Genomic DNA, 10,592 nt, shown 5'->3' on the forward strand with positions numbered 1-10,592 from the left:
CAGAAAATCAAAAGAGCTATACTATATATAAATATGTAAAGTTCAAAGAAAGAAAAAACAAAATAGTAAAGTCCTATGATAAGGTTACTGCAACACATCCATCCAGATTGTGGAGAAAAATGAGACCTCAGAAACAATTACACCCATACACCTCAGCACAACAATGTCATGCAAATTATAGTATGTCAGTTAAATTGGCTGAGTGGCAGGACAGCAGCCTAAAGGAGCGCCCTTTGTGGAATATCAATGTGAAAGAACTAGAAGTGGTATGCATGCTATTATAACCATCCATTCATGGAAGTTGAATATCACATAGAATGCTTAATCAGCAAAGGCAGTGAGGCAAGAGAAAAAGGGCTTTGCAAACCTGTTCTGGGTTCCTAACACTATTTGGAATAGAAAGATATACGTATTTAAAATGACAAGAAAAAAAACACATTTTTTCCATTGATAATGAATAGTATCGCACAATAGTGTATTCTGTTACCCAAATAGTGGAAAAATATTGCTCCATATGTGAAATGTTTATCATTAGATTCACTATTAAAGTGCTTCTAATATGGATTCTTCATTTCCAAGCAATTACTGGCATATTTTTAACATTTTATTTGTGGCAAAGCTTCACTGAAAATGATGTGGCTCAGGAAATCATGATTTTCCTATATGTTACCAATTGTTTCACTTGTGTCGATCAGGGTTTTGAAGCAACCATGGTACTGAGATCACATTAGTGGCTTTGTTGAAAAAAATAATAATTACTCACTTTGACTCATAAAGATATTTTAATAATATAGTCACACTTATCTTAAGTCTTTGATGTTGTTGATCTTGTACTTCAATCACAGTTTGAAGACTGGTTTCAAGGAAAATTTTATGAACTCATGTACAGTACACCTTATTTTTCACAACAAAAGTTTTTTTTCATTTCTAGCAACAATTTAATTCCTTCTCCTTGTCCTCTTTCTTATGAGATTTATCTATGTCCCATCCTGATAACAATCTTAGTAGTTAGTTGTTGTTTTTGTCTTTGCCTTTTAGCTATAGTTATGCAAAGTTTGTATATTAGTTGCTGTGGCATACCAAGGGTGTGGCAGATCGCCCTGGGTGCATGCCCTAAGGGGTGCACAACCGGCCGGGTCCGGAACCTCCTGGGACCTGCACTTCAGTACGGCTGCCGGTCCACCCCCGCAGCCAAGAAAAAGGCTAAGAAGCCATCGGGAGCGGCAAAAGCGTCCTTTAAGGAACACCCTCCTGATCTGGCTCTATCCCGCCCCCTTCGTGATGCCACTGGACAGCATTCTCAGCCATTGGTCAACCTTGCCTGGGCGCTGCGACCCAGGCAAGGTCGACCAATGGCTCTTTTAATGATGCTTTTATTTAGGTGCCTATTAACAAGTGATAAAAGCCATTTATAAACAATTAAACTATTGTTTAAAAAAATGTAGGTTCCTACCGGTGTCTAGAAAAATGGTGCCTCTGTTGCATCTATGGAGGCATTTTAGAACGCCTAAGGTCAAAGTAGGCATGGTTAACATTGGAAATGACCTTAGGCATTCAAAGGCACCTCCGTAGACGTGATTCTCTTCAAAGGTAGACGCCGGAAATGTAGGAATTTAAAACACCATCACAGGAAAAGGGGGTAGAGTTAACCATCTATCTTTTTCATCTATCAGATTTCAACAGCTTCAACGGAGGGAACATCATACATAAATAGACAATCAGATCATAGGATCTCTTATATATAATTTACCAGGAAAATATGGGTCACATTCTAATCACACCCATCCCCAAAGACCAGAAGACCTCACTCACTTTGACGTCCAATTACAGACCCATTGCGAGCTCCCCCTTCTTCACCAAAATGTTAGAAGGATTGGTCAACCTGGAACTTGTAAATCACTTAGAAAAATTCAATCTCTTAAATGACCATCAATCAGGTTTCAGAAAAGGATTCAGCACTGAGACAGTCCTTGGCTCTCTTAATCACCTATACAGTCTCTTCAGTCATGGCACTAGCGCCCTAATCTTACAATTAGACTTTAGTAGCACTTATGATCTAGTGGATCATGAAATAATGCTCACGTGTCTAGATGCAATGGGAATATCTGGAAGTGTGTGGATCTGGTTCCAAGGTATCAAGTGGTCAACGATGGAAATTACTCGGAATCCTGGAAAAGTCCCTCGGGAGTCCCTCAAGGCTCCCCGCTATCTCCCACCTTGTTCAACATATATATCTCCTCCCTAGGTCACCTACTGCAAAAGTTAAATCTAATATATTACATTTATGCAGATGACATCTCTATATTAATTCCAATAACAAATGTGACGATTGCCACATCCAAGCACATCTCCTTCATTATGACGGAAATTGAACAATGGACCACAAACTTTAAATTGAAACTAAACTCTGAAAAAGCAAAAATTTTCCTGGCTAGCCCAAATGAAAAAATCACCACAACAACAATACAAATAAATGGTCACGACCACCCAATATTAAAAACTATAAGAATATTAGGAGTCACTCTTGATATCAAATTAACTATGACTGATCACATAAACTCGATAACAAAAAAATGCTTCTCCATTCTTTGGAAACTGAAAACCATAAAAAAATATTTTGACCCTCTATCCTTCAGATTACTGGTTCAGTCGCTGATTCTATCCACCCTGGACTATTGTAACATCATCTACTTGGGGATACCTAAAAAAAACGTAAGAAAACTGCGAATAATTCAAAACACGGCCGTCCGCTTAATATTCGGACTAAAGAAAAGTGATCACGTTAGTCCCTTTTACAAACGGCTACACTGGTTACCAATCGAATAAAGAATTCTATTCAAGTTCTCCTGCTTTTGCTATAAATTAATCTGGGGAATGGCCCCTAATTACCTCCTTAGTTAGATTGTGAGCCTTTGGGACAGTTAGGGAAATTTCCAAGTACCTATCTTATTTATTTTTATCTATTGTATCTTTTTAATGCATCATTTTTGTAAACCACTTAGAAACCTCACGGTTATTAGCGGTATATAAGAATTAAATTAAATTAAAATTAAATTATAACGCCCAGTTATTTCAGACCCCATCCTGAGATCAAGTCTGTTAAATCATCTGTTCCCTCCATCCATCTTCACACTCTTTTTTTGTAAATGGCAACACTTATCTTAATGGTCATGTGCAGACTCCAGCACTGGTTTAGCTCCTTTAATTCCCAACGCTCATCCTTATTTTAAGAAAGTGTTTTGATTAACATGATCTTCTTCAGGGGAATTTCACCAAAAGTTGCCAAAGTATCACACGCCGTAGAAACTGGTCATTATACTGTGCTATTCTCTGCCTTTTTTTTTTGTGAATATGGAGTTCCTTTCTATTTTAATTGTAACTTTGTAAACCACTCTGTTATTGTCTAAGGAAAGGTGGTATATTAAATAAAATTAAACCATAAATATATATATAAAATATCCTGCAGACTGCCTCACTAGTAAACCTTCATGATACCTATGGAGGTGCTTTATGACACCTAACACCATTTCTGCCACCAGCCATTCCTACTGTGGCATTAGGCATCATAAAGTACCTCCACAGATGGCCAAGTGCTGCTGAAATTCAGAGCACTTAACTTAAAGCCAGCTACAAGGGGGGGGGGGGTGAATTCTGGGGGAGGAGTCAGAACGTGGATGCTTAAGTGCTAATCTTCAGCTCTTAATTGGCCTGAATTAGTACATAAATGGGATTGCATTGTCTGTCCTATTTTTATGTGCTAGTCCATGGCTGCATAAGTGCTGAATATGTACTTAAGCAGCTATGTGTTAGCCTGTTTAAAAATGAATAGATATTCAAAGTCAAAGCCCACACAGGTCCTAGCTTTGAATATAGAGGAATAACTTGATCAGCGATAAGAAAAATGTTCACCGCTGCTGGCTGAATATCAGACCCATTATTATTATTTGTAATTTAACCCCTCTTATGTTAGACTGCTATTTTCTACAGTATAGCTTCAAAGAGACCCTGAATTGGCAGTAGAACTGCAATACCTGTACATGAAAACACAACTGATGCTGCCAGGTTAGTGTCTCCAAATGAATTAGTTTTACAAATGCCAGTGAAAGTAATGAACCTCTTTCCTAGGCCAGGGTATAGATGATCTCAGTCTCTTAAATTTACTGCTAAAGCTCACTGTAGAAACTTGCATCATATCAGAGAGAACTTCCTTTTAAAGTTCACAGGATGCATCATATGTATGCAACTTACCAAGGTGTACTTGAAATTTCCTTTTAAGTCAAGCCTGTAGCCTTTCCTAAAGTCACTTCATTGGCTTCCCATCCATTTCCAAATACAAATTAAACTCCTTTTACTGACCTACAAATGCACTCACTCAGCTACTACTCACTATCTCTCATCACTTATTTCGCCCTATGTTCCCCACAACGAGCTCTGCTCAGCTGGTAAGTCCCTCCTTTCTATGCCCTTCTCTTCGGCTGCCATTCCTTCTGCCTTGCTGTGCCATATGCATGGAGCAATCTGCCCGAATTCCTACAGCGGGCTCCGTTTCTGTCAGTGGTCAAGGCCAAGTTAAAAGCCCACCTCTTTGAGACTTCTTTCAACTCCTAGCTCTTCTCATCTTGAGTTCTGCATCCCCAACCCTATGGGCTCCTTTTACGAAGGTGCGTTAGGGCCTTAACGCGCGGAACAGCGCATGCTAAAATGCCATGCGTGCAAGCCGCTACCGCCTCCTCTTGAGCAGGCGGTAGTTTTTCAGCTAGCCTGCGCTAAAACCGCTAGCGCACCTTCGTAAAAGGAGCCCTATATGTCATGTCTGTTTGTCCAAGTTAGATTGTAAGCTCTTCTGAGCAGCGACCGTCTATTAAATGTCTATATATGGAGTGCTACGCAAGCCATTCAGTGCTATATAAGTGATAAATAGTAGTTGTAGTAGTAGTATTAAACATTTCTATATTTTTCTGCAACATTTTCTTGTTCTCTGACTGAATTGCTTGGAATTTAATGATTCTCTTTCTCCAGTTGATGTACCAAATAATCACTTGGCACCAGAACTTCTATTATAATTTGGCATTGGCAATTCTATCTGTTCTCATATTTTTCTTCTTTATCATAATGTCTTACAAGAAGTTGTTTTTTATTTTTCAGTTGGGATAAGTTATAGTACTGAAGTCTAATTTTAAAAAGAAAAATATACTTTTCTGTGATCATCAGATTCAGATTTTCCCCGATGCAGTCAAAGCCACTTCAATGAATTAGAAGTTATTCTTTGTTTTGAGGGCTAAAGTTATAGGGATTTTCTGAAGGGGAGGGGGGAACTTTTTTCTTAAGTTCCCTTGTAAATGTCTGAATATATATCTAAGGTCTCAGTATATTTTTATGAGCCTTCATTGTTGGAAATATTTCTTTCTGAACATTCTAAAATCTGACTTTAATAGACTCTGAGAGTGAAGTATTGGTTCTGGTATTATTTTGGTTGTTTTTTTTTTTGTGAAGAGGGTTTTCCTCCTCTTTGTTTTATTTACATTCTTTATTTATTTTTATCAATGTTACTTCTCTAGATCTGGGCTAAAATGCAGAAATGTTTACTTATTTATTCAATTTTCTATACCGTTCTAATCTATCTAACATACCTGGGGCAATGGGGGATTAAGTGACTTTGCCCGGGGTCACCAGGAACAGCATGGGTTTGAACCAGCAACCTCAGGGTGCTAAGGCTGTAGCTTTAACCACTGTCCTACACTCTCCCTTAGACAGTTAGTGAGACAATCGAACCGGGTTTTGGATGTATCTAAAAACGACTTAGGCCTTCACATTGCTACAGTATGTCCAGAGCTAAAAGGGGCGTTTTAGGAGGAGTGGTGAGGGCGGAATTTGGGCGTGACATGGGCCGTCCTAGACTTAGTCATACTGCTCCCACCTGCCTAGACGGAACTTGGACGTTATGACTTAGGCCATCTAAAACCATGTCTATGTCACAAAAAGGTATCCAAAGTGACCAGATAACCACTGCAGGGACAAAGTACAGACCCCTACACACTTCCCCAGTGATCACTGACCTCTCCCCACCACCATAAAATTCATAATAAACATTAGCAGAACATTAGCACCTGGCAGCCTGGCATAGGAAAGCCTAGTAGAGCTGCACAGAGGTGGCTTAAATGGTCTGGGGGTGGGCTAGTAATCCATGGAGAGGAGAACCCAGGCTCATAAGCCACTTTAACCACTACATGCATGGTGAAACATGGGTACCCCCCAAAACCCTTATGTACTGCCATATAATTGGCACCTGCAGCCATAAGGACTATTGGGGTAGCAGACAGGTGTATCTAATAGGTTCTGGGGGTGTTCTGTGGAGCTCACCATGACCTATAAGGTTGTTGTGGTGAGATGTGTACGTGGCACCCCTTTTGTGAAGTTCACAGCAATGCCCTGTAAGGTACCCCACTACTCTGGTGCAATGTTTGGGTGTCCAGTCCATCACTTTGCTGACCCCACCCACATCCAAAAGGTCTTTTTCTAGGCGTTTTTGACTTGGACAAATTTTTGGATGAAAATGGAGTATAAAGATGGATGACGTAGCGGTCTGGACGATCAGATGGCTGGACATACAGTTAGACGATTTTTGAAAAAATATTTTGGACGTATTTTTCAAAAATGGACTTTTTCCATGTTCGACTTTGGGCAACTAGCAACTTAGGCCCAAAACGGACTTAGATATATCTTTTTATTATGCCCTTCCACATGTCCCATATACTTGGAAAAATAACCATTGTCCAAAAGATGATTTATTAATAATGTTAACCAAGAGACAGCATGAGAAGAAATGTTTTGAGAAAAATGTAAGATGGAAATAGATCCAAAGAGCATTTATTTCACCCACATTTGTTACATCACTTTCTTTTTTTTTTTTTTTTTACAGCAAGCTAAATTTTTAATTTGTCACATACATAATTAACAAAACATAACAAAATCGGACAAACAAGATTGGTAAGACAAGGGCAGTGCAACAAAAAAATATTCACAATCATCCTGGTCTAACAGCTTCTCTCCATCTTCGAAATCAAGTCATCACAGATTTTTGTCAGTTCATCGTTTTCTTTAGCCTTTTGTTCAAGAAACTGCTCCATTGACTTAATTTTCATTTGCTCCTTGCGTAGAGAGGCTTGAAGAGCTGCAATCTCCCCCTTGGTTTTGCTTCGTACTTGAGCTATCTCCTCACTTGCCCTTTTAAGTTTTTCCTCTGCATGTGCTTTCAGTGCTTGGTATCTCTATTCTTCTTTTGAAATCCTTGTAACATAAAACACATTTCTTCAGAGCCTTTTCATTCTTGCGATATCCTTCCAACACATCCTTCTGTTTATCAAATCGCTTAAACAGTTCAGAATATGACTTTTCCATGGAATTGAAATCATCTTGCAATTGCTGTTTTTCATGCAGTATTTTCTGTATGTCTAACTTTGCAACTTCTTTCTGTTTGTGAGAATCCTGTATCATTTGTGTTATTGTACATTCATATTCCGCAACAATTTTCCCCATTTCTGCATATTGCATAAGAAGTTTTTCATGCTTATTTTTCCATTGTAAAACATCTATTTCTTTTTCCTGAACCTTAAGCTGAACTGCATCTATAGCTGCATCCATCTCACCCAAATTATCTACTCCTGCCCTTTCTTTTCTTACCGTTGATGCTATTGTTGAAGTCCTGCAATACAGCCAGAAGGACATGGATGTTACATCACTTTCTAATCTGATCTTCGTTAACATTTTCAAAAACACTCCAACATCGATCCACTGGTATATCATCTGTGGTTTCCCTACAGAAAATCAGATCCTTATAACTCACTGTGGTAACGGAAGCCCTGATGATTTTGGTTTTGTCATCAAAGAACTTTGCAAGTTCATCTGCAGATGGTCCATTATCCTTAAAATTCACATTGGGAAGAATAACCCAAATCATAGTTATCAGATTCTAAGGTTCACCTTCAGGGTCAACGCCCAAGAAAAAGATCTTGGTGTCATTGTAGATGATATGCTGAAACCATCTGCCCAATGGCCCTGATTCTGCAAAGTGTGACCCGATTTTAGGCAGCTGTAGGCGTCCTACAGCTGTCTAATCAGCCAATTGGGATGCACGTTTTTTTTAAAAATGCTCCCCAGGCAGGCCGCCTATATTGAAGGTGCCTCCGGGAGCCTAGGGAGGCCCGCAAGATGCCTAAGCTCACCTAAAAGCCTTAGACGAACCTAGGCGTCCCTACGCAGCTCCCTAGTAGAGGAAGAGACGCTTACAATGTAGGCCAGCAAAATGCTGGCCTACATTGTAAGTAGACGCAGCCGCTATACTTATTGCTCTAGGCGCCTGGGCCAATCAGGCCTTAGGATGAGTGGGGATGGGCGGACCCACTCTGCCTATGGCCTGATTGGTCCAGGCTTCTAGAGCCTGGGCCAATCAGGCCTTAGACTTAGCGGGGATGGGCCGTGAAGGGGGTGGGCCCGCCTCATTTCGATGAGGCGGGCTTGCCGGCTGGACAGCAGCAAAACCCGTCTGTCTGGCCAACACTTTAGAGGTTAGTTAGGGGGTGGTTAAGGGGTGATAGCGTGGGGGGGGTCATTAGCGTGGGGGGTGCGGCTTTCTGGCAGGAGGGGTTGGGCACCCTCCTGCCGGTGATCGGGAGTGTTTGGGGCAGCCTTCCGGCAGGAGGGGTTCGGTACCCTCCTGCCAGCGATCAGACAGGCGGCCGCTATACTTATTGTGGCAGGGAGATCCCTTGCCGTGATAAGGATAGCAGCCGCATCTACTCTAACCCGATTCTCTAACCGTCGTCTGTAACATGGATGCCGGTTACAGAATCGGGGGTTAATATAGGCCCGATTCTGTTAGGATACCCCTCCCGGGGGTCCTATACAGAATCAGGGCCAATGTGTGGTGGTAGCCAAAAAAGCAAACAATATTCTCAAAATGCTAACGTGCCCATTATATTCTATGGGCACATTAGCATTTAGTGCAAGCTAAACTTTAGTGCACGCTAAATTGGTTAGCGCGCCTTAGTAATAGGACCTCTAAGAATGTTATAATGCAGGGATCTCAAAGTCCCTCCTTGAGGGCCGCAATCCAGTCAGGTTTTTAGGATTTCCCCAATGAATATGCATTGAAAGCAGTGCATGCACATAGATCTCATGCATATTAATTGGGGAAATCCTGAAAACCTGACTGGATTGCGGCCCTCAAGGAGGGACTTTGAGATCCCTGTTATAATGTCTCTTCACCACTCCATGGTGCAACCACACCTTGAATACTGCATTCAGTTCTTGTAAACTTATCTAAAAAAAGATATTGCAGAACTGAAAAGGTTCAAAGAAGAGTGACAAAGATGATAAAGAGGATAGAACTCCTCTCATATGAAGAAAGACTAAAGAGATTAGTGTTCTTCAGCTTGGAAAAGAGATGACTGAGGGAAGATACGACTGAAGTCTACAAAATCCTGAGTGGTGAGAATGAGTACAAGTGGATCAGTTTTTTTACACCCATCAGAGATTACAAAGACTAGGGGACACTCAATGAATTTACAGGGGAAATACTTTTAAAATGAATAGGAGGATCTGGGCTTGTGCAATACCTCACAACATTTTCCTTAAAGCCATTTACTTAGCAGAAAAACAAAATCTCCTGGCTGACAAGTTGAGCAGGCTGCTGCAACCACACATGTCGTTACTCAGTCTCACTGGTGCAACAAAACATTGGGGAACCCTGGAAGTGGATCTCTTTGTTTCTCCCTGCAATCACAAGCTCCCACTCTTCTGCTCTAGGGACTACACTCCCAATAAGGTGGAGTTGGATACCTTTCTCCTCGATAGGTGACTCAAGTTCAAGTATACCTTCCCTCCATTCCCTATCTTCGTGAATACTCTACTCAAACTTTGCCATGAACAGGCCACCATGATTCTTATAGCACCTCAGTGGCCACATCATTCCCTCACCTGCTACAGCTCACTGTTTTGGAAGCCATCATACTTCCCATCTTTCCAATGTTGATGATACAGAATAAAGACTCCCTCCTCCATCCTTATCTACTTTCATTAGCTCTCACAGCATGGTATCTTCCTTCTGGACATTGAATGCTATTCCACTATCAGCTCCAGTGTCAACCATCCTGTAAGCCTCTAGAAAACCTTCCACACAATGCTCCTATAATTTCAAATGGACTCATTTTGTAGCTGGTATAATACCTGCTCCTTGGATCCTGGCATTTGTCCTCCTCCATCTGTGTTAGACTACCTCCTGCACCTGTCCAACTCTTGGCCTGAAAATTTCCTCAATCAGAGTCCATCTGAGTGTGATCAGTGCTTTCCATATTCCACAGGATGGAAAGACATTGTCTATGCATCCTTTAATTTCAAAATTCAGGAGAGGCCTGCTCAATCTAGGTCTAATTTCTTATATGTTGGCTGCCAGAGCACATGTGGGCCCCTGCCAATATTTAGCTGGGACCTGCACTTTTATGAGACTCTTGTCTGAATATTAGTCAGGATGCAGGTGCCCTCTACTCCTCTGAGTTTGTCCTTATTTGGTAGTTATGCCCTACCCAGTGCATTCC

The 10,592-nt window shown here is 41.0% G+C and overlaps 1 pseudogene; it reads right to left on the reverse strand.

The window, feature by feature from the left end:
* Window positions 1–6,915: 6,915 nt before the first annotated feature.
* LOC117360282 lies at window positions 6,916–7,641 on the reverse strand (annotated as a pseudogene).
* Between the last annotated feature and the right edge of the window lie 2,951 nt (window positions 7,642–10,592).

Source organism: Geotrypetes seraphini, chromosome 5 (assembly GCF_902459505.1).
Source record: "Geotrypetes seraphini chromosome 5, aGeoSer1.1, whole genome shotgun sequence".
In the NCBI taxonomy this organism is placed as follows: domain Eukaryota; kingdom Metazoa; phylum Chordata; class Amphibia; order Gymnophiona; family Dermophiidae; genus Geotrypetes; species Geotrypetes seraphini.